This window comes from Lithobates pipiens, unplaced genomic scaffold (assembly GCF_037356315.1).
Source record: "Lithobates pipiens isolate NorthernLeopardFrog02 unplaced genomic scaffold, aLitPip1_a1.2 Scaffold_19, whole genome shotgun sequence".
In the NCBI taxonomy this organism is placed as follows: domain Eukaryota; kingdom Metazoa; phylum Chordata; class Amphibia; order Anura; family Ranidae; genus Lithobates; species Lithobates pipiens.
The window spans coordinates 76,070,555-76,096,217 of NW_027507764.1; the positions used below are offsets into that span (position 1 = coordinate 76,070,555).

The 25,663-nt window shown below is 44.8% G+C and overlaps 1 protein-coding gene across 3 annotated transcripts in view; it reads left to right on the forward strand.

Annotated features, from left to right (window-relative positions):
* Positions 1 to 25,663, forward strand: part of MALRD1 (MAM and LDL receptor class A domain containing 1) — a 696,170-nt gene that overhangs the window by 615,490 nt on the left and 55,017 nt on the right. The window lies entirely within an intron of this gene.

Below are 25,663 nucleotides of genomic sequence, written 5' to 3' on the forward strand. Positions count from 1 at the left end.
GGGACTGACGCACAGTCTGCTAAACACTAACACACAACCTGCTTGGTCCACAAAAGTTCTTATAAGGACTGGTAACTTGGTATAGGGTGCTACGGTACATAGGCCTGAGTGCAGTACAGTCTGCTGTTCTGTAAGGACCGCTATCGGTCCACAATACATAGGGTTGCCGTGCACTACTGCTGACCGCTGCCCTATACTGCAGCAGTCCTTCAGCGGTATAGGGACTGACGCACAGTCTGCTAAACACTAACACACAACCTGCTTGGTCCACAAAAGTTCTTATAAGGACTGGTAACTTGGTATAGGGTGCTACGGTACATAGGCCTGAGTGCGTTACAGTCTGCTGTTCTGTAAGGACCGCTATCGGTCCACAATACATAGGGTTGCCGTGCACTACTGCTGACCGCTGCCCTATACTGCAGCAGTCCTTCATTGGTATAGGGACTGACGTACAGTCTGCTAATCACTAACACACAACCTGCTTGGTCCACAAAAGTTCTTATAAGGACTGGTAACTTGGTATAGGGTGCTACGGTACATAGGCCTGAGTGCGTTACAGTCTGCTGTTCTGTAAGGACCGCTATCGGTCCACAATACATAGGGTTGCCGTGCACTACTGCTGACCGCTGCCCTATACTGCAGCAGTCCTTCATTGGTATAGGGACTGACGTACAGTCTGCTAATCACTAACACACAACCTGCTTGGTCCACAAAAGTTCTTATAAGGACTGGTAACTTGGTATAGGGTGCTACGGTACATAGGCCTGAGTGCGTTACAGTCTGCTGTTCTGTAAGGACCGCTATCGGTCCACAATACATAGGGTTGCCGTGCACTACTGCTGACCGCTGCCCTATACTGCAGCAGTCCTTCAGCGGTATAGGGACTGACGCACAGTCTGCTAAACACTAACACACAACCTGCTTGGTCCACAAAAGTTCTTATAAGGACTGGTAACTTGGTATAGGGTGCTACGGTACATAGGCCTGAGTGCGTTACAGTCTGCTGTTCTGTAAGGACCGCTATCGGTCCACAATACATAGGGTTGCCGTGCACTACTGCTGACCGCTGCCCTATACTGCAGCAGTCCTTCATTGGTATAGGGACTGACGTACAGTCTGCTAATCACTAACACACAACCTGCTTGGTCCACAAAAGTTCTTATAAGGACTGGTAACTTGGTATAGGGTGCTACGGTACATAGGCCTGAGTGCGTTACAGTCTGCTGTTCTGTAAGGACCGCTATCGGTCCACAATACATAGGGTTGCCGTGCACTACTGCTGACCGCTGCCCTATACTGCAGCAGTCCTTCATTGGTATAGGGACTGACGTACAGTCTGCTAATCACTAACACACAACCTGCTTGGTCCACAAAAGTTCTTATAAGGACTGGTAACTTGGTATAGGGTGCTACGGTACATAGGCCTGAGTGCGTTACAGTCTGCTGTTCTGTAAGGACCGCTATCGGTCCACAATACATAGGGTTGCCGTGCACTACTGCTGACCGCTGCCCTATACTGCAGCAGTCCTTCAGCGGTATAGGGACTGACGCACAGTCTGCTAAACACTAACACACAACCTGCTTGGTCCACAAAAGTTCTTATAAGGACTGGTAACTTGGTATAGGGTGCTACGGTACATAGGCCTGAGTGCAGTACAGTCTGCTGTTCTGTAAGGACCGCTATCGGTCCACAATACATAGGGTTGCCGTGCACTACTGCTGACCGCTGCCCTATACTGCAGCAGTCCTTCAGCGGTATAGGGACTGACGCACAGTCTGCTAAACACTAACACACAACCTGCTTGGTCCACAAAAGTTCTTATAAGGACTGGTAACTTGGTATAGGGTGCTACGGTACATAGGCCTGAGTGCGTTACAGTCTGCTGTTCTGTAAGGACCGCTATCGGTCCACAATACATAGGGTTGCCGTGCACTACTGCTGACCGCTGCCCTATACTGCAGCAGTCCTTCATTGGTATAGGGACTGACGTACAGTCTGCTAATCACTAACACACAACCTGCTTGGTCCACAAAAGTTCTTATAAGGACTGGTAACTTGGTATAGGGTGCTACGGTACATAGGCCTGAGTGCGTTACAGTCTGCTGTTCTGTAAGGACCGCTATCGGTCCACAATACATAGGGTTGCCGTGCACTACTGCTGACCGCTGCCCTATACTGCAGCAGTCCTTCATTGGTATAGGGACTGACGTACAGTCTGCTAATCACTAACACACAACCTGCTTGGTCCACAAAAGTTTTTATAAGGACTGGTAACTTGGTATAGGGTGCTACGGTACATAGGCCTGAGTGCAGTACAGTCTGCTGTTCTGTAAGGACCGCTATCGGTCCACAATACATAGGGTTGACGTGCACTACTGCTGACCGCTGCCCTATACTGCAGCAGTCCTTCATTGGTATAGGGACTGACGTACAGTCTGCTAATCACTAACACACAACCTGCTTGGTCCACAAAAGTTCTTATAAGGACTGGTAACTTGGTATAGGGTGCTACGGTACATAGGCCTGAGTGCAGTACAGTCTGCTGTTCTGTAAGGACCGCTATCGGTCCACAATACATAGGGTTGACGTGCACTACTGCTGACCGCTGCCCTATACTGCAGCAGTCCTTCAGCGGTATAGGGACTAAGAGTTTTGTCACAGGGTGATTTAAAAAATGACAGGCAGAGGAAGAGGCAGGCCCTTCCGCAGGGGTGGTAGGGGTAGGGCAGGAGCAACAGCCTTGAGCCAAAGTGGGAAGTTGCAGAAGGTGCGTTCAATTACTTTAAAGGACGCACCAGACTTGGTTGAGTGGCTCACTCAGCCTTATTCTTCTGCACCCTCCTCATCCTCTCGATCTGCACCCTCTTCTTCACTCTCTGCTATGTGCACCCCCAAAGACACTACCACCAACAACACCACCACCACCACATACCTTCCGCTTGAGTGCAAATGGGGGCCTTCATGCTCCAGTGTTTTAATAGGGACCCCCGTATAAAAAGCATGAGGGTCAAGGACCAGTACTGGGTGGCAACGTACTTAGATCCCCGGTACAAACACAAAATGGCGGAAATGTTACCGCCGTCGCAGAGGGCTGTCAGAATGCAGCACTTCCAGGCCTTGCTTCGAGAAATGCTGCATTCTGCTTTTGCGTGCGCTGGCAGAGGAGCAATTCCCACTCCCAGAGAAGGATTTGCGGGTACCAATCCAACAGCGCCTGCAAGAAGAGGCCGGTTTGAAGATGTGTTGGTGACTTCGGATATGAGGTCATTCTTTCAGCCGACCCATCGACAGGTGTCATCCGGATCCAGCATCAGGGAACGCCTAGACCGTCAGGTGTCCGACTACATTGGGTTAACGGCCGATGTGGACGCTCTGAGGAGTGATGAACCCCTAGACTACTGGGTGGGCAGGCTTGACCTCTGGCCAGAGCTTGCCCAATTTGCAATCGAACTGTTGGCTTGCCCCTCATCCAGTGTCCTGTCCGAAAGGACGTTCAGCGCAGCAGGGGGGATTGTGACCGATAAGCGTACTCGCCTAGCTCACGACAGTGTTAACTACCTCACATTTCTAAAAATGAATGAGGCATGGATCTCGGAGGAATTCAACACATGTGATCAGTAGACCATGTATATGTCTATAAACAATTTTTGGAATCAAGCACACAGACCTTCTTAATTCATTTGGCTCACTTCCCTGACCCAAAAAAGCACACCGTACTATATGCCCCTACCCTCCTCTTTGAAGAGGTTGAGCGGTGTCATATTTCTACTGGGGCTGCTTATTATGAGGGGTTCCCACCATCCCTGTGCTGTGCTGACTTCCTCCTGGGTGTTCTTATTATGAGGGGCTCCCACCATCCCTGTGCTGTGCTGACTTCCTCCTGGGGGTTCTTATTATGAGGGGCTCCCACCATCCCTGTGCTGTGCTGACTTCCTCCTGGGGGTTCTTATTATGAGGGGATCACACCATCCCTGTGCTGTGCTGACTTCCTCCTGGGGCTGCTTACGGTGCTGCTGTCAGCGCTGTATGTCACGGAGCTGCTGTCAGCGCTGTATGTCACGGAGCTGCTGTCAGCGCTGTATGTCACGGAGCTGCTGTCAGCGCTGTATGTCACGGAGCTGCTGTCAGCGCTGTATGTCACGGAGCTGCTGTCAGCGCTGTATGTCACGGAGCTGCTGTCAGCGCTGTATGTCACGGAGCTGCTGTCAGCGCTGTATGTCACGGTGCTGCTGTCAGCGCTGTATGTCACGGAGCTGCTGTCAGCGCTGTATGTCACGGAGCTGCTGTCAGTGCTGTATGTCACGGAGCTGCTGTCAGCGCTGTATGTCACGGAGCTGCTGTCAGCGCTGTATGTCACGGAGCTGCTGTCAGCGCTGTATGTCACGGTGCTGCTGTCAGCGCTGTATGTCACGGAGCTGCTGTCAGCGCTGTATGTCACGGAGCTGCTGTCAGTGCTGTATGTCACGGAGCTGCTGTCAGCGCTGTATGTCACGGAGCTGCTGTCAGCGCTGTATGTCACGGAGCTGCTGTCAGCGCTGTATGTCACGGTGCTGCTGTCAGCGCTGTATGTCACGGAGCTGCTGTCAGCGCTGTATGTCACGGAGCTGCTGTCAGCGCTGTATGTCACGGAGCTGCTGTCAGCGCTGTATGTCACGGAGCTGCTGTCAGCGCTGTATGTCACGGAGCTGCTGTCAGCGCTGTATGTCACGGTGCTGATGTCAGTGCTCTGTATTACGGTGCTGCTGTCAGTGCTCTGTATCTCCTGCACCCTCTTGTTTGCCTACCCTGGTCCCTGACCTTCCCTCTCCTCCATTGCCTTCATTAGCTCCATAGTCCTGAATTGTCAGAACAATTTCCCAAATAAAAAAAAAATGCTTGTAGTTATCGATCCCAAATTCACCTCATACATGTATTATGCTATTGTCCAGGTGGTGGGACTACGTGCTACCCCCTAATAATTACCCCGTGGCCGCAAATTCGACCTAAAGGTTTGCGAAATTCGCCTCCCATTGAAGTCAATGGAGCCCGCGGCGAACGGTCGTTTTCGCGAACGTTTGTGCCCGTTCGCGTTTCGCGTTCGCGAAACGTCCCGTCGGAAGTTCGTCCATCACTACTCGTCACTCGTTATTCCTGTCTAGGGGTTCCCAGGGTTGATGACCCAGTAACTTTAGAGACCGACACTTGAGTTCCTTTTTAGGAATTTTATTTTGAATAAAACAGTTGAACAAAGTCTCTAAGTTGGGAATAGAGGGTATCAGGATAAAGTTTAGCTCAGGTGCTTGGAACTGCTAACTTCAATAAAAGTTTCTCTGTATACAATCCAGGGAATAGCCACTCGCAACTGGATTCTTTAACTGTTGGATAAATCCTTGACCTTGGATCTAGCAGCCAGCAAGTAATTCTAGCCTAGCAAAGTCTCTCACACAGACTTGGTTGAAAACTTAGTTGCAAACGGAAGGATAGAGGTAGCAACGTTTCTTACTGTACCAGAATCTTGCAGCCGGTTCAGCGATACCATAAGAAATGTGGATTCAATCAATGTCCATGGCAGCTCAGCTTCCAGGCTCTTACCGAGCAGCCAGCCTTGTGCGTGGCCCTCTTACTGAAGAGTCCTCCCCTGGTTGCATGTAGAGTTGCTGGGCCTCTCCAAACTCGAGACGGCACCGGAACACCCTAGAATCCTCCTTCCAGTTACTGCGCCTCAAACTAGCCATTTCTGAGGCTCAGAAACGGATGGATCCGCATCCCAGGCCATAAGGGCCTCTGGGGGCTGTTCAGGAGGACCAGGACCACGGAGTCAGCAACAACTTCTGGACCGGAACCCAGACCCTTGTGACTTCAGCACCTTAAGTACCCTCTCCCCGGAATACACAGCGGAACAAACGCGCCCACTGATTGGCTCCTAGAAAGAGATTGGTACCCAATGTGTCCAACCAGACTGCGTTCTAAGGCCTCTCACAGGTGCGAACCCCACCTATGACCAGGCAGAACCTCAATACAGCCCAGCCAAACTGATGCCAAAGCATAATTTAGAACAATTAACCCCAAAACTCAACTACAGTTCAGGGAAAAAACTAAATTTACAGACATAGCCCATACTCATCAGGAGTACCGGCGCTACATGTATAATACATTATGTGTTATAATGCATTGTACCTTTAGGAGAACTGTTTAGGAATGAATGATAATGTATGGCTCCAGTCTTTCCTGTTTTCCTTCATCTCTGTGACTAAGCCCATTGGTTAGGTAAAATATGTCAGTGACTGAGGATCTTAGAGGGACCTCTGTATTATTTGGTACAATATATCTTATTGAATGATGTACTGTAGTTATCTGATTGTGGCTGTTTTGTCCCTTTCAAGTCACATTTTACTCAAAGATATTCAGTCCAGTGCTGCCACATGGACTAAGTCATACGCTCATTTATAAGCTGTGTCTACTACAGGGATTTCCAGATTTAGCTGGGATCCCCCACGTATGGCACACATCCAAGCTGGATCAATGTAACTATGAAAAATTTGTCATACCTAAGCGCATGCTTGGTAATGTACATGTATGTTGCAGACTTTTTTCCGGGTTTGAAGCATGCATGTGGGCGCCCCCTGCTGACTCGTGCTGTGATTGGACACAGCATGAGTTTGCCATCAGGTTTCTCCTTCCCAGTCAGTTTCATTAGTACAGTGTAAAGTATTTCCACTGATCACTATATCTGTATTAAGTGTCAGTTAGTCACCCTCCCAGCCAGTGACTGTTAGCGCTAGATTGCCCGCCACACATCACAGTCACACTATAAGTTACCGATCACCGCCATTACAAGTATAACGTCTATAGCTGTGTAAATTCCAGTATATATATATACACTATAGTTTGAAGACACTATAACGTTCACACACACCAACTAATATGCACTTATTGGGATTTATTTTTACCAAAGGCATGTAGAAGAATAGATTTTGGTCTAAATTTATAAGAAAATTAGATTTTTTTCTTTTTTTTTTATATGTTTTATAACAGAAAGTAGAAAATATTTTTTTTTTTTCTAAATTGTTGATGTTTTTTCATTTTATATAATTGTAAATTTAGTTTTTGCCTCCGAACCATAGGGGTTCTGAGGGTTAATTATGTAGGTTAACCTTAAAAACAGTTTGGCTGGGCTGTGTTAGAAGTTCTGCTTGGTCATGTGTACAGTGAAGTGCACATGACAAGTCAGAAGCAGGCCTGGTTGGACATTTTGGGTATGAACCTTCTCGGAACCAATCAGTGGGTGTGCCGGGCCCCCCTGAGGAGTCTGGAAAGGGGTACTTAAGATGTGGAGGTCACGTGTTCAGGAGAGGAGTTTGTGAGGCCCGTGTGGTCTGTTCTGGTTCCAGGACCGGGGTAGCCCCGCAAGCGGTCCTGGTCACGGGGTGTTCGACATCCCGCAACATGCTTCTGTTGGTTACCCCCAATAGACCCGCCTGGTCTGGGGTAAGGATCCGTCTGTTCCCGAGTCTCGGAACCAGCCGCTCGCAGTAACTGAGGGAGGATTCAAGTGTCCGGGTGTGCTCTCGGCTTGGAGGGGCACCACAGCTCGTGAAAGTGACTGGGGGAGGACTCTTCGGAGGAGGGCCAACAAGTGGCATCCTGAGAAGTGCCTGGTTACTGAGTTGGGAAGGACATTGACGAATCCACACTTTTTCCAGTACTATCAAGGAGACAGAGAACGTTCCAGGTACTGAAAAAAAAGGTTCCTGTCCACTTCCAGTTATAAATTGTACACATTCAGAGGTTTTGGCAAGTTCTGGATCAATGTGCTGATTGCCATGGTCCCTGGCTAGAGATCTGTTCAGCTGTGAGGTACCCAGCTGCAAGTGGCTACTCTCTGGGTGGTATTAGAGACTTTGTTATGTCTGCAGTTCAAGGTGCCTGAGTTCTTCACCCGTGCCCTCTGTTCCTATACGAGACTGTGTTATTGGATGTTACCCCTGCAAAATAAAACCTTTCAAAAGGACTTTATTGGTGTCAGCCCCCAAGTTGTTGGGTATTAACCCTGGGAACCCCTAGACATGGAGGAACAAGCCAAGTGGAGGTAACCGGTAAGCCCAATAAGTCAAGGCTGCCCTACAAAGGGTTATGGCCGCTACATAATAAAAAATAAAAAACCCAGTGGTAATCAAATACCACCAAAAGAAAGTTCTATTTGTATGAAAAAAATGATATCAATTTAATTTGCATACAGCATTCCATGATGCACCACTGATTACCACTTAATTGCCGCTTACAGTGCTACCACTTAGTAGCACAGAGCTGAATCGCAAAAAATGCCCTGGTCATGAAGGGGGTAAAGCATTCTGAGGTCAAGTGTTTAATATACCTTTTGGACATTTAGAGACTTTTTATACTGTGCTGAATTAATTATATGTTCTCTTATGTGAATTTATTCAATAACTGCCACTGATGTCATTGTAATATCTAAAAAACGGTCCATCGAATTTCTTAAAATTTTAGATAAATATTATTCATCCACTTGCACTTTGGATGGCTTTCTCGGTAGACTGTTATGGGGAAAATCAAACCTGTGTAGGTTTGCCTGATTAACTTAGACAGTACCTCGCTCTGTTACAATGTAACCACAAAATAAATGCCTAGACTCAAGCCTTTACATTGTAATGCCAACAAGTGTTCATTAAATCACCACAAATGTGGTCTGTCTGCAGCCACCACAGAGTACACGCTCAATCTGTGGCTCCTCATGTGCATTGAAATAACCACCCTCAATATATTATCTGTCTGTTCCAGCATGGCTCTGGCAGAAGTCTCAAGAAAATAGGCCTCTTTCCAAGCCACCAGAGACATGTCAGCAAACAGCTTAGTTTCCTCTTTTCAGTGAGGGTGACCAGAGTATCGGAAAATCAGTTTTTATTGAAACCTTGTGTGTATACAAGTATCAACCACTGTCCTTCCTTGGAATCTATATTGCTAGTGGTATATAAATAGATGGATGGATGGACGGATACTTCTTTAGAGAGATGGATAGACAGATACATTCCTTTTTTTTAGAGTGATGATTGATTGATAGATACTCATTTAGATAGATAGATAGATAGATAGATAGATAGATAGATAGATAGATAGATAGATAGATAGATAGATAGATAGATAGACAGAGCCTGAGATAGAAACATACATACATACATACATTAGTGGAGCTATGGATAGATAGCCTGAGATAGATAGAAGAGAGCTGGATAGATAGCTAGATACAGTAGATAGATACAGTAGATAGATCGATAGATAGACTATAGTCCGTAGGGTTCAAAATTGAGTTGGCCCACCCTTTGCTGCTATAACAGCTTCAACTCTTCTGGGAGGGCTTTTCCCAAGGTTTAGGAGTGTGTCTAAAGGAATGTTTGACCATTCTTCCAGAAGGCCTGGCTTGCAGTCCCTGATCCAAAGGTGTTCTGTCGGGTTGAGGTCAGAACTCTGTGCAGGCCAATCAAGTTTCTTCACCCCAAACTCGCTCATCCATGTCTTTATGGATCTTGCTTTGTGCACTGTTCCAAATCATTTGGTGGAGGGGGGAATTATGGTATGGGTTTATTTTTCAGTCATTGGGCTTTGCCCCTTAGTTCCAGTGAAGGGAACACTTAGGGCGTCAGCATACCAAGACATTTTGGACAATTTCATCCTCCCAACTTTGTGGGAACAGTTTGGGGATGGCCCTTTCCTGTTCCAACATGACTGCACACCAGTGCACAAAGAAAGGTCCATAAAGACATGGATGAGCGAGTTTGGGGTGGAGGAACTTGACTGGCCTGCACAGAGTCCTAACCAGAGGCATAGCTTGAAGCTTGTGGGTCTGATGTAAAAGTTGACTTGGGCCCCCCCCCCCCATTACTTACAACGTGCGTGCAGATACATCCACCGCACGCCAAGATACTCAAAGTGGCTTAAGAGTTTTTAGTTCCCAGAGTTCCTCTTTACATCAGAGGACAGGAATCACCACTGGAGAATCAGAGGACAGGGACCCCTGGCAGGTCACTTGGCAGAGCTCCTTTCCCATCCCAGCACTCTATACAGCCCCCCCCCCCCCCCCCCACACACACACACACACACTACACAGGGCTGAAATCACATTCCTATACACACCGTCTGTCAGTCTCCACAGGGTGTAGCTGGCTCTTATGTTGCCCTTCTGACCTGTGAAATCCCCTGGTCGGAGCGGCAGTGTAGTTGCAGAAGGCAGATACCCCCTTTGCAGATCATGGCTAACTGACTGTATTGTAAAGGAATATAATTTCAGCCCTGAAAAGAAGGAACAGTGTAGAGTGCTGTAATAGGAAAGGACCTCAGCAGCCGGGCATAGCATGCAGGGTGAAGAGGGTGGTCAGGGGGCTTTGGAGGGGGGGCAACTTAGATCTGGGAGGGCAAAGCCATGTGACACAAAATCTGGAGCCTGCAGCCCTTCAGGGGCCCCCTGAGGAGGTGTTAAGGAAATTGTTTTGGCAATTTCTGAGGGTTTCTCTGTCAGTGTTGGCAGGTGTTGGGGGAAGGTCACCTCCTGGAGGTGCGTCTTTTCCCCAGTTGTCAGGGAAGTGGGGTAAGTAGACATCCCCGTGTGGGGGAGTACAGAGAATCCCAGCTGGTGACTAGAAGACACTGAGCAGTGTCATACCTCACCAGTGACATCAGTCCCATCATGGCTACAGGATGGCACTCTCCTCCTCTTACCTCGCTGAGCTCGGTTACCATTCCATGTTGCCAGCACACAGCACAGACACTTCCCCATCCTGGGCTGTTCTCACCTCGTGCTCCTCTCCATTCAGGAAATGCCTCACAGATTTTCCCCAGCCAATGGGAACAGAAGGGTGTGGACTGCGGAAGGCAAAGTAGAAGCCCAGTACTGAAGTGTGGCTGTGGGGACCTAGGGCAGATCGGAGCTGGATTTTGTGGAGGATATAATAATATGGCAGGGAGGCTGCAGGGTCCACTTGGAGTTAGGGACGGGGTTGTGATTGTGACCCCTGCAACCCCTTATGCTGCACCCATCATCCTAACCAATAGAACATCTTTGGCATAAATTAGAGCGGAAACTGTGAGCCAGGATTTCTCATGCACATCAGTGCCTGACCTCACAAATGCGCTTCTGGAAGAACAGTCAAACATTTCCATAGACACACTCCTAAACCTTGTGGACAGCCTTCCCAGAAGAGTTGAAGCTGTTATAGCTGCAAAGGGTGGGCCAACTCAATATTGAACCCTACGGAGTAAATAATGTGTGTTTCTAAATGTAAAATATTGCACCTAGGGAAAAAGAATGCTGGGGTGCCATTAAAGTTCATGTGCGTGAAAAGGCAGGCGTCGCAATACTATTGGCAATACAGTATATCCAGATAGATAGACAGTGTTCTTCAAATTCTTTGATGTAAACATCATACACCATAGCGTTTTCCATGCAGACAGAAAGTCTGGTGTACATAAAAAAAAATCCTGACCCCCTTTTTCCATTAGATACTGTTTTAATTATTGGGTAAAAAGAGTTTCAGGGATCTAAAATGATTCAGCTTTCAGTTTAGTCAGATCCTAATACAACACCAGATGAAAGCATAGCAGTAAAGTGAAGTGACTAAAACAATATTCCTATATTTGTATAGCGTTTTCGCCAACAAAATTCTAGTTTAACCTGTAAAAAGTTATTTCTGATCCTTGTAAAATCTCTGATTGTCTCATTATTATGGAACACTAGTGTTTTTACCTATACACTGCATAGGCAGAACAGATTCATATTAGCATTCGCGCAGAATGATCTAATACAGGTTAACTTGAGACAAGTAGACAGTTTATTGATCTCATCTGCATTGAAGAACATTCAATGAACAACCCAAAAAATCACTGGTGGAACCCTAGTTAAGAATGGCTGCTGTAAATAATAAGCAAAAAAAAAGCTGAAGGTGGGCTGTGTGATATCATCTACTGAGAACATTTTTCATGTACAAACACTGTAAAGCCAGTTTATTGTCAATAATAAATTATGAATATAATGAGAATTGCGGATTTATATTTTTAAAAGAACCCCTACGTATTAGTATCTGTAACGGTTTATACTCATGCTTCTAATTATCGGTATCTCCGTATTTGCAGGTGTTGTGCAACTCTGTTTGAATAACACTGACTGCTGATTCACTAAAGATTGCTCTGTGGGAATGACTGAGTGATCTCGGGCTGTAATTATGCCTTTTCTTTCTTCTTCTGTGTAGTCTGTCTTTCCTCCAGTCATTAATCCTTCTTTCTGGCATCCAAAGACACAGTGGCCTGATTGAAAAGAAAGTATCCACATGAAAAAAAATGTCTCTAGAAAAAAAGACTGCAGCACCTGGTTTGTTAAAATGCATCTAAATCCAATAATGAAAATATAATATATTTCATTCCTTAGATGTTGTGGCTGCATTCGTTTTCTTTTTTCAGACATTTTGTCGCTCTATTTTCACCTGGAGATCCTGCCAATTACATACTTCCTGTCCTAGGGTGACAACACTCGCTCACTGTACTCTGTTTATAGAGGAATAGTGTTGTCACCTTAGGACAGGAATTACAGTATGTTAGGACTATAGTACACATCCCAAAAACAAATTGGAGACGATTTGACAGAGCATAATGGTAATCCTAGTACTGAAAACCCTGATATTCCTAGATGAATACAGTGTTGCTGTATACTAATCTGATAGTGGATTGTGAAATATATCACATACATAGAGAAATCAATAGAATTAGATATACAGTAGATGTATATGTTTAATGGTTAAAAGTTTGACTGACTAGCATACTTAATATAACCTTGTGGAAAGCCCACTCCAAAATCATGGGCATTAATATGAAGTTGCCCCTTCCCGTTTGTGGCTATAAAATCCTCCACTCTTCTTGGAATGCTTTCCACAAGATTCTGCAGTGTGTCTCTGGGAATTTGTGGCAAAAAAAAAGCATTTGTGAGATCAGGTACAGATGTTGGATGAGAAGTAAACTGAATTCCAATTTATCACCAAGGTGTTCAGTAGGATTGAGGTTTGGCTTTTGCGTAGGCCACTCATACCCTTAAACCAATCACCACTGAATGTGTCAAGGTGGGTGTTGATTGTCTAAGAACAGAATGGGAGGTGTGAAAGTAGTGGAACCACAATGTTCTAGTTATATAACCCTGTGGTTGAAGTCACAATTGATGTATAGGTGTTAATCCTGCCATCCACATGGCTGAAGGTGTGAATTGTCAAAATCGATGGGGTAGAGATGTTAAAATGGCATTATATTTGTTAGCCTGGTGGTGTTGAAGGCCCCATTCATGGATGCTTGTTCCATTTTGTCCAAAATGTGAAACTCACTGTGCCTAAATAAAACGTGCCTTTTCCTTAAGATGTAGAAAACTAACGGTGCTGCCCTATGCTAGGGCCTAACTGACCTATTCAGACTTATTCAACCCTCTACCTCACTCTGGTTGGCCTCTTTTCCAAATTCTCTTTACCCATTTACTTCCTCTAGCTACTTGGTTTATTTACCATGGCTTCTCTTACTCATCTCTTGGCTTTCCTCCCATCATCTCCATTTATCTCCATCTCCTCCATGCTCTATCTCCATCCCACCTCCTCTCAGTTTATAATTATCTACAATCCGTTGCATTAATCTCCATCTCCCCTCCTCTCCAATCCAATCTATTAATCCCCATCTCCCCTCCTCTCCGTGTATCCCAAGTTTTTTTCTTGGCAGTAAACCCCATTTATTTTCCGCTCCATTTATTCCCATATTTCCTCCTATCCATTTACTACTGCCTTCTATCCTCTCCATTTATCCTTATCTCCTATCCTCTTCTGTTCATTTGTCCCCATATCCTTTCTTCTCCATTTATCCCCATCTTCCCTTCCTCTTCACTTATCTCCATTTAATGTCCTCCGCATTTATCCCCATTTCATATCCTATGCATTTATCCCCATCTCCTGTGCTCTCCAGTTGTCATCATCTCCTATCCTTTCCATTTATCCTCATTTCTATTCTCTCCTGCCCATTTATTCTCATCTCTCGTCCTTTCCTTTTACCCCATCTCCTATCTTCTCCATTTATTCTCATCTCCTATTCTCTTCTGTCTATGTGTCCCCATCTCATATTCTCTGCATTTCTCCCCATATCCCGGCCTCTCCACGTATCACCATATCCTCTCACCGCCTCCCTATTTTCCCTCGTCTTTTATTCTTTCCTTCTTATCCCCATCCCCTTTCTCTCCTCTCCATAAATCTACATCCTACCCCGCCCCCTTCAGTTATCCCAACTATCTCCTCCCAGTTTATCCCATCTCCTCCGATGTGCTGTCCATCTATCTGCATCTCCTCACCTGTCTATTAATCCCCACATCCTCTCATCTCAATTTATTTCCATCTCCTCTCCATTTTATCTCCATCCCCTCTTCGTTTATCTCCATCTCCTCTCTTTTCTCCTCCATTTTCCCCCTTTATGTCCCCCCTCTCTTGTCCCATTTCATTATTACGCCTCGCTCCCTCTCTCTTCATCTCCCTCTCTTCACCATCTCCACTCTTTCTCTTCACATTCTCTTCCTTTCCTGTGACTTTTTTTCCCCTCTTCACATATCTCCCTGCTCCATCTCTATATATTTATCCTTCTCGCTTTTACCTTCTTACTCTTTCAATCTGCAGTTAGAATGAAATGCCTTACTTGAAAAGACTCTGTCATTACCTACAATCTTTACTTCCAATTTTGGAGCCTTGTCAAACCCTGCAATATTCAGTGACGGCTCCTATCTAGCATTTTTGTAAAGTTCTTTCTACCGGCCCTTTGTCTTCCTCCTAGATGCTATAAAAAAAGTCATAAATAACTGCGAGTTTATTGGCAGGAGCACACATTAAATACTATTTTACTAAAAAATAAATTACATACTCCTGATTTAGATTGTAGCTTCAGTTGTGCCCCGACTTCCAGAATACATAGCTGAGACACAGCTAGGCATTATGATTTAATGTTGTCTCCTGTGGGAAGAGATGAATTTTTGATTGTCTGGGAATGACAAAATGATTTATAATCCTACGTAAACTGTGTTTTAATGCACAAAGCTATTAGACCATGCAAGCCTAAGAAATTCAGACTAAACAGGACATATGTAGATCAAAACAAACTATAAAACTTAATTTAACAATGCAAAAGGCCTTTTGCCAAGTGCACCAAACAACACTAACCAATCACAAATCATCCTTACTGATCTGACTGCCCCAAATGGAAATTTAAATCTGATTGGTTGCCATTAGTGAAACAGAGTTCCATACTGTAGAAGAAGACAGATAATTTGTTTTTCCAAATATATGTACAGACATACCCCACTTTTAAGTACACAATGGGGTTTATTTACTAAAGCTGGAACATGCAAAATCAGTCTCACTTCTGCATAGAAACCAATGAGCTTCTAACCCCAGCTTGTTCAGTTAAACTTTTGTAATAAAACCTGGAAGCTCATTGGTTTCTATGCAGAAGTGAACCTAATTTTGAACTTTCCAGCTTTAGTAAATAAACCCCATTGCGTACTTAAAAGTGGGGTATACCTGTATTATATAGATGCTGCATGCCAGAGCCAACTTATTAGCATTCACAACCAGGAGAAAAAAAACAGCACAGTAAAAATTTCTATTTTGGAACAGTGCCTCATTATAGCTGCCACATTTGACACATTTTGGGGGGGGGAGCAGGTACCTGGTTTCATCTGCAAATTCGGCTGGAAGTTTGGACCTCTCCTCTTTCCCCCGCAGCCGGGCCATTCACAAAGCGCAGCGCGTTTCACTGCCAGTTTCCCTTAGCTAAAATGTCAGCGACAGCACACGAGAGCCGATTGAAAAATCTCCCAGAGTGAGTGGATTTGTGGACAGGTAGATGCCCAAATATTAAAAGTTAGCAGCTACAGTATTTGTACTGACTTTTATTTTTTTCTGAAGGAGCCTGGAGCTCCTCTTTAACCTGCAGCCAAAACAGCAAGGTTCTCAAGTGTGATGGAAATGTTGCAGAGGCAGGTGCCTTATCAGCCAGTTTAATAATTGGGGCTATGCCCCCATAGGACATTCTTTTTGTGCATGCTGTGTTTTGCTTGATAACAGAGGTATATAGCTCAAGCTGATATTTACATACACAACTAAAAAAGTCAGAGCAGTGACCCATCCCCATCACACAATTCTATCCTAGGATTCAATTAGACACAGCTAGCACGATGGCAGATACATTCTGCTTTATTGTTATTTAAATTACCCATGGCAATCTTTTGTTGTGTATTAAAGTATATCTATAGCCAAAACACTTTTTAGTTTTTGATGGCGTTGGAAAGGAATAAAACAATTGTCAGGTTACAGTGCTGTTGGAAGCTCTGTTGGAGAGATTCCTTTACTTCCTTTCTGGTCAAAAGGCTGTCCCCAGGGAGAAAGTAATACTGGCCCTATGCTAATCAAAATTTGGCTGGATCAACAGGATCCAGACAATTTTTTACCAGTGTGTGAACTCCTCTGCTGGCGATAATCATTTGACTTCTGTTGAAGTGACATATCGAAAAATGTTTCTCAAAACCAGCCACTGATCAGTGTATTCTGATAGTTGTGGGTGCTGCTGTCAGAATACAATGTCCCGGGGGAGGGCGTCTCCATCCACTTTGTTTTTTGCCTGCTGTCTGAATGAGAAAATAAATAAACAACTGTGTATAACCAGTGTAACTGGGGCTTGGATAGTAGCAACACAAGACAGGGGTTCTAATCTTTCCATATAATCTTTCATATATATATATATATATATATATGTATATATACTGTATATATGTGTGTGCTGCCACCCCTGCAAGGGCTGGTGGATTTGTTGGTCTTCGTCCTTATGCACATCCAGGCAACAGGAATTTTCCAGCATTTGCACAGTAGTCAAGAACCAGTCCAGGGTGTTTGGTTTTGGTTTGGTTTATTAGGGCATAAACTTGGATGGGTAAGTGAAGGTATGGGATGCCCAAAAATGTAACTTGAATGCAAACTGAGGACTTGATACTGTCTCTGGCTACTAACAGTCACTATGCTGTCCTCTTATAGGATAACCAGATCAACTCAACTGGTAGCAAAAAGGCTCCAAACACTGGATGAAGGTGCTCTCACTCTGTAAAAAAAAATGCTATTGCGCCTTAAAAATCCATTCAAGACCATGCTGAAAAAATGAATACACCCCAATGAAAGTCTTAGGAGCAAAGCTAAATTTTAGATAACAAAATCTTAATTAACAAGAAGTCAACTACAGGTGAGTCTAATTATTCATTAAACAAGTGTCCAGCAGACAGCTGATTATAAAAGGGCGTTGCTTTTATAATCAGCAATGGCACCTTGTGGACCTGAGAAAGAAAATAATTTCTTTACACAAGAAAGGTGAAGGCTACAAGAAGATCAGCAAAGCTTTACTTATCAGTCAGAATACTGTAGCAAAGTGATACAAAAATTGAACAAAGCTGGAATTGCAACCATTTTACAGAGACATCAAGGCCGTCCACAGAAGTTAACATTTCGACAGGAGCGTCTTCTGATGGGAAGGGTTAAAGAAAATCACCAAACCCCTATTCCTCCCTGGTCCTACCTCATGCTGGCCTCGTACTTGCTGAGCCTAGACAAAAATTCCTGCTGCTCTCGACAACTCTCCCCTTTCGAAACGCTTTGCACTAGATTGTCCCCCCAAACACATCTCATCTCTTACACACACAATCTGCTCTTCGCGGACCTCAGAGCAAATTACACACCAGCCTGCAAAAAAATGGGAAAGAGACTTGACCATTTCACTTTCGGAAGACCAATGGGAACAAATACATGTAAACATACATAAAGGGTCCTCTAATGTGACCATCCAAGAGAATGGATTTAAGATCCAATCCAGATGGTATCACACACCGGTAGTAGTCCATAAATACAAACCCACCATACCTGAGGCCTGCTGGAGATGTCAGCAAGACAGGGGGTCTCTACTCCACATATGGTGGTCCTGCCCATCAATCCAGTGTTTTTGGACAGAAGTACACCGTATCACAGAAAAAAATACCTCTTACACACTAAAATTCACTCCTGCCCAATTCCTCTTGTACCATTCCAGCCTCCCACACAATACATACCACAAATCGCTGATGATGCACCTGATCAATGCGGCTAAGCAATGCATACCAATTCACTGGCAATCTACCCGTGTCCCTACCATCAAAGACTGGTTCCTCAGACTACAAAAAGTTGCTGAAATGGAGAAGCTTATTAACATCTCCCGAGATACCCCAACCAAATATAATAGGAAGTGAGCCTGCTGGACTCACTTCCAGACCTCTCAGGATTACTTGTCACATATGGCAATTCATACTTAGCAATGAGTTCGGTCCCTAAGTTTTGCTACACCCCTCCTCTACGCCTTGATGGGGGAAGCCAGAGACCCCTCCCTTCTCCCCCTTGCTAGGCCATACCCTATCAATCCCCCCCTCCCATCCTCCTACTCCCCCTACGACCCCCCCTCTCCCGCCTTCTTTCGTTTTCTTCGGATTAATTTCTCCCTACCTAGCACTATATATACTGTATACATAATATGACAAGTTTAAAACCTTACAAGCTAAACTTAAAACCAATCTACCAAAATTAAACCTTTATTATTTCCCTTTAAGCTAAATGTGATGCAAAGAGCAGAAGTCCTTGTTATTTTATTTAAAAAAAATCTTGCAAATATTCCATGAAATAGATTCTGCACCTGTAAATGTGTATTTATATTGTACAGTGCTAGACATTATGACTAATGGGAAGGATTCTATACCATAGAGATTAATTTTCAGTGTTGTAACAGCTCTAGTGGGAGTGTGGAGTATAAATAAAGATTCATTGCCTAACACCCTCTGCAATTACACACAGTAATTAGTCTGTGCCTACTGATAGGGTGACTGTGCTCGGTCAGCACAAATGCAGACATTTATAGCATCTCTGCATGCAAGTCATTTATCAATATCCACTTCCATAACTCAGTGCAAGCCTCTATTGTAGTAAAACAAGTAAGAACATGATTTTTTTTATTGTTTCAGACAGTTGTACCCTTCTCAGGTACAGAGACTGATCACAACAGCATTGTGACTTAGCATGTAGTGCATTTCTTCAATGTTAACTTGAAACTGGCCAGATATGTTGTTTTTACATGTCTGGTTGGGTAATCTCTGTAAATGCTCCTGGTTTATGTCATATAAGGGCCTGCTTAAGCAATCCATTAGGTATTGATTTATTTAAGTAGCCTATTGTACTGCTTAATTGATAGTATATCGATAGAAGATTGTACAATTGGATTGTATGTGCCATCCAGACAAAATAACCAAAGGAAAGCTGAGCGGGGCCATCATCTCCATCCCTCTTCTTCCTGCACCCTTGTATTTACATATCCAACTACCTTACCTACTAGTTGCCCAACCCTGTATCCACCAACTCCTGCTCCCACAACTTTTTTTACCAGCTCTAAGCAGGAGCAGGAGCCTATATGTCTGGTAACATTGTGTCCCTGCTCACATGCTTCTGGCTTATGTCTAGAGATGTATGATTTCCAGAATTTTTTAAGCCATGGGAAAAAATAAATTTTCCCCTGTTTTTTCCTGTAAAAAATTTACATCTTTGGAAAAATTTAAATAGAATTCCGTGTGGAGTAGTTTTCCAAATTCAGTTCAGTGTGGAGTAGTTTTACCAATTTAAAATCATTTTGTTACTGTCACGTACCTTGTGGCTTAGCCCATGGATGCTGGGTGCGGCTACTCGTATACCTTTGGCTCAAGAACTCCTGGTAGAGCGGACAGATTTTCAGGAGCACAGAAGGGGCACAAGCGCCTAGCAGGTCACTGATGCAAGGGCTGGTCCAGACTCTAAGGAGCAGAGAGGTACCGGATGCAGGCTGGAACTGAGGTCAGCGAGGAACAGGAGCAGCAGGAACACTCACACCAGATCAGGGAGGAAGGTGTCTTGTAGTTCAGGACACTCAGCGGACCTTCAAGCAGATTGGGTAGGATGCTGGACGGCAGGAACAACAGCAAGGCGGCAGGCAAAGCGTAGTCGTAGACAAGCCGGGTCAAACACAGGCAGGCAGGTATGGCACCGAAACAGCAGGCAGGAGAATAGTCAGACAAACCGGGGGTCGGAGGCAGGCAGCAAGCAAGGGGTCGTCAGAGGCAAAGCGGGTAACAGGAATCAGGTAGTAATCAAGACAGAAACAGGGGGTCTCTCAGGAACGCTGTAGACCAGACAGCAAGGAGGCAAAGTGACAGGTCCCTTTAAATAACCCCTTTGGCGCCAAGAACTGTCATGCTGCGTGTCCACGTGCATTCACGTGCATCCGCATACGCCCGCGCGCACACACCAACCCCTCCGCGCACCTGCGTGCGCCCACCATCATTAGCGCGCACCCTCGTGCGCCCGGCAGCATCAGCATGCACCCGCGTGTGCCCGCCAGCATTAGCGCGCACCTGCGTGCGCCCGTCACAGTTAACGCGCACCCACGCTCACCCATCCGCATTAGCACGCACCCGCGTGCGCCCATCCGCGTTAGCGCGCATTGTTGGCTCTTTTGCAAGAAACTTCACAGGTAAGACTTCCGGGGTCAGCTGGATGATCGGAACGTCCTTCTTGACAGTTACACTGGGAAGGTGGAATGTAGTGTATATAAAAGTATTATGCTTGAAATAAAAGTTTAGCTTATTCAGAAAATAAACTAAACTTGCTTTTTAAAATATTTTTATTTCAAATGAAATAACAAGGACTGAGCATTTCACCTATACATGAGAACAGGTAATCACCCCCTTTACCTCATAATCATGTAAAAACTTCCTGCCAATATGCATTTTCAGTTATAGACAATGCTAATCCAGAAGCATTTATTGCTATATGAAGAGCTTGATCGATGTTCTCCTGATTTTAAGGTGTGATTCTTGCTATAAATGAAGAAGTTGTGTATTTTTGACAGGCTGTGGTTTGTAGCATTTCCTTACTTGAAGATGCTGCTGGTGAAAAAACACTTTGTGACGATCCAGAAGCAACAGAAAAAAGTTTTTATGGAATGAGAACTTTGGAGGGAAAAGCTACTAACACTTTCATTTTGATCCTCATCATTTCATTGCATAACGTATTTTTAATATCTTTAGGCACCTCAGGCATGCCAACATGTTTTTTTGTTATCCTTGCAGCCTTTAGAAAATAATATTTCTTCTCACAATATTTGCAAATACTAAATGTTGGTCTTATCATGTTACTGAAAGGAGAAAAATAAAAAAAAAAACAATTTCACGTATGCACATATCTGGTGGACTTGTCCTGTTGTGCAGCAATTTTGGGCTGAGATTTTCCATATGGCCTCTACCTTGATCAGCACCACACTGGATTTAGACCCATCCCTTGTGTTGCCAAACCATAATAGCTTGGATTTACTAGAGCCCAGTTCCGTCTTATATTGCAGGTCATGACGACAGCTAAACAAACCGTACTGCGATCTTGGAAGTCCCCTAAACTCTGTATTGTTGAAACCAAGCATAGGATCACCCAGGCCACGATACAAAGTAAAATTGAAGCTACTATCCAAGATAAAATTCCTAAACATCTTAAAATCTGGCAGTCCTGGGTGAATCACTTCTTACCACCTGGTTTCAATGAATCTCTCCTGGAACCCTGAGTCCTCATCTTTTGGAGTTGTTATAACTTGAGTCCTGTGTTTGCTCTGAGCCACCGGCCTCTCTGTCATTCTTCTATTCTTTACCTTCTTTTTCTTTCTTTCCTTCTTCTCAACCTTTTCTCACAACTCCTTATCTTACAACCACTGGTAACATGATAATATGGGATACTGTTTCTGTATACCCCTTGCTTACCAGTGTTGACAACTCTTGCAATTGTTTTGTTGTTGATTCTACTGCCATTTGTTTTTCTCTTTCAATCATTTTTATTGTAGCGTTTTAAACATCATTTATAAAAAAAAAACATATAGCATAGCAACATAAATATATACAGGAAAATGCACCCTCTGAAGTGTTCAATCGCCTTATTGTAATAATCAGAATGCATTTATGGTAAAAAAAGTCAGGCCTAACATACGGTTTCTATTCAATATATCGATCTTATGTCTAGGGCTGCGAGACCTGCTCTATCAGGAGCCTATTGCAAGGATTTATGGAGGGGAACAATTATGAATACTATAGTCTCCACATATCTCAATTACATGGAAAAGGAGGGAAACTTTAATTGCCAAGAATTGTTTCAGTGCCTAATAACACAATACCTTAAAGAGCAATGGAAGTGAGAGAGGCTACATAGTCCCCCCTCAGCATCCATTTAAGAATCCTTTAAAAAGAAAAACACAAACAATAACGCAAAGAAAGAAGGAAAAGGAAAGAAAGTGAGAGAAAAGGCCCAAGTTGGTCACCTCAGTCCAAGCCTCAATCCACATGACATCCCAATGTCTAGCAAGCTTGGAGGTACACAATCCAGGTGTTTTACACCTTGTCAAACCTAGCTTGTTTATCTTTATGGATAATGTCCAGTTTTTCATTAGCCATGATCCAAGATATTTTGTGTTTCACCAACGTGACATTGATCACAGACGATTTCCATGCCCTAGCTATAGTTATTTTAGCCGCTAATAAAATAAAGAAAATTAGAGTTCGAAGATGTCTGGTGATCTCTTCCGACAGGTCAGCGAACAATGCAGTTTTGACACCTCTGGGTGTGTTCTGACCCATCACTGAGTGGATAAGATTGAACACCCTGATCCAGAAACGTCGGACCTTCGGACAGGACCACCAGACATGAAACATTTCACCCTGCTGCCTGCATCCCCTGAAGCAAAGCCTTGTCGGAACGAGATACCAGCACGATAGGACCTTGTAATTTGCCTTCACCTGGGAAGTGTTGAGTATATCCTTGTGTACCATAGTCAACCATTTTGTCCACACCTCCTCCTCAATTGTCTCCCTAGATCCAATACCAGGCTGTTTGATAGGAGGGCATATTGCCCTGACTATTGAATAGGGCATATAACCTTGTGCCTCCCTTCTCATGATGTATGATGTATATCCAATGTGAAAGCTTTGTACTGATGAGTTTTTGAGTTCTTCATCTGTATCTACATTGTATACCACATTTTATATTGGAGTATTCTCTATGTTCTTCTTTAATTAATTAATAACAAAAAAAGAAAAGATTATACTTAAGAAAAAACTATTTACTGACCAGACTATAGAGAAACACTATGATGAGGCAAAGAACATTAATTGGAATAATTTAAAGGTTAAATACGATAAACTAATTTGTCAGACCAATTAATCCTCTTACCTGCCAATTAAGGCCTGAGAGGACAGAAACTATCATCAGGGCCGGTGGAACCATTAGGCGGAACAGGCAGCTGCCTAAGGGCCTGGATAGGAGGGGCAGTAAACCCTTGCTGACAAAGTGATTTCTCACAGCTCCCTGCTATTACACACCCGCAGCACCGACCGAGCAGATTGACGCTCTATTGCGGTATGCGGGGTGACAAGCCACAGGATGAACTGGGCAGTGATAAGAATGAACAAGCAAGCAGAGCAGGGGGTGGAGTCTATGTGCGGGGCATCTTCTCCCCCAGGCACCATGACTTGTAGTGTGGAGACGGAGAGCAGGTATATCTCTATCTCCGGTGCTCCACAGCCTCTGGCATCCTGTCATTGTCACAGAGTAAGAACGGGGAAAGCCAGCTTACACAGAAGTCGGGATGTGTTCTGTCTCCACTGTCCTCCTAACCCCACCCTCACTCTGCTGCTTCTCAAATCCGATACCCATTTGTGCCCACCCACACTCCATCCACATGCATGCCATGCACTTGCTCTGTGCTGGGAGAGGAGTTCTGCGAACAGCTGAGCGGTACTTTTCAAACTAAAGATTCCACAGCCTTGAGGGACACCAGACTGAATGGGGGAGACATAATTGGTGAGTGTGATTCCCATCCCCAGAACAACAACCCCCCTTTCTGTTTCCACCACTTTGTGCTCTGCACCTTCTTCCTCCCTCCCCCTTTCTTTTTCTCTCTCTGCCCCTCCCCTCCCTCTTTTCCTTACACCTCTCTTCCTCCTCTTCACCCTCCTCTCTCCCCTCTCCCTCATTATCTCCCCCTCTCCTCCACTAGGCTAGGGCCTAGCCTGTCCATATACCACCCTGGCTATATACCACCCTAGCCTGTCTATATACCACCCTGCCTATATACCAGCCTGGCCTGTCCATATACCTCCTGGCTATATACCACCCTGTCTATATACCACCCTGGTTATATACCACCCTGGCCTGTCCATATACCACCCTGGCTAGTCCATATACCACCCTGGCCTGTCCATATACCACCCTGGCTAGTCCATATACCACCCTGGCCTGTCCATACACCACCCTGTCTATATACCACCCTGGCCTGGCTATATAACACCCTGGCTATATACCACCCTGGCCTGTCCATATACCACCCTAGCCTGTCCATATACCACCCTGGCTATATACCACCCTGCCCTGTCCATATACCACCTTGGCTAGTCCATATACCACCCTGGCTATGTACCACCCTGGCCTGTCCATATATCACCCTGGCTAGTCCATATACCACCCTGGCTATATACCAGCCTGGCTTGTCCATATACACCCCTGGCTATATACCACCCTGGCCTGTCCATATACCACCCTGGCTAGTCCATATACCACCCTGGCTAGTCCATATACCACCCTGACTATATTCCACCTTGGCCTGTCCATATACCACCCTGGCTATATACCACCCTGGCCTGTCCATATACCACCCTGGCTAGTCCATATACCACCCTGACTATATTCCACCCTGGCCTGTCCATATACCACCTTGGCCTATCCATATGCCACCGTGGCCTGTCCATATACCACCCTGGCTATATACCACCCTAGCTATATATCACCCTGGCCGGTCCATATACCACCCTGTCCAAATACTACCCTAGCCTGTCCATATACTACCCTAGCCTGTCTATACACCTGTGGACCAAGACTGGTGTGAAGAAGCAAGCTGGTCTAGCCACTATTTGTCTTCAGGCTGGGTCCAGAGGCGCAGGTGTGGGCCTACAGACCATGGAAGGGGGAAAAGTGGGTGGAGTCGGGGGTGGAGCCAAGGGGAGGGGGCGGCAAAATGAGGTTTCGCCTAGGGTGTCAAAAATCCTTGCACCAGCCCTAACTATCATCTACTGTATCACAACAATCACCTAACTGTAGCAGGTTCTAGATGGAGCCTACAAGAATACTAAACTGGAGCCTTTCCCCTGCAGTGCCCCCTAGTGGCAGAAATGCATTTTTCTCTTGAGAACTGCATTGAGAAGTACAGTGTTACCTAAACAAGATTTCCTTGTCTTCAGCTAAGAGAACTTATAATAATTTAGGACTTTGCATGTTATATAGTTTTAATACAATGGCATAGATATATTACTTATCATTGTAAAAGAACATATTCCACACTTTCTTCCAATTTTTCCAGAAAAAAAAACAGAAAATGGTAAAAAAAAAACCTTTCCAATGTTTCCAGGCCTTCCCATCTCTAGTGATGTCGGTATATTACTGATTGTGTCTCTGTGGGAAAATTTCTGGTTATGTCAGTTCAATACTGACTCCCTGC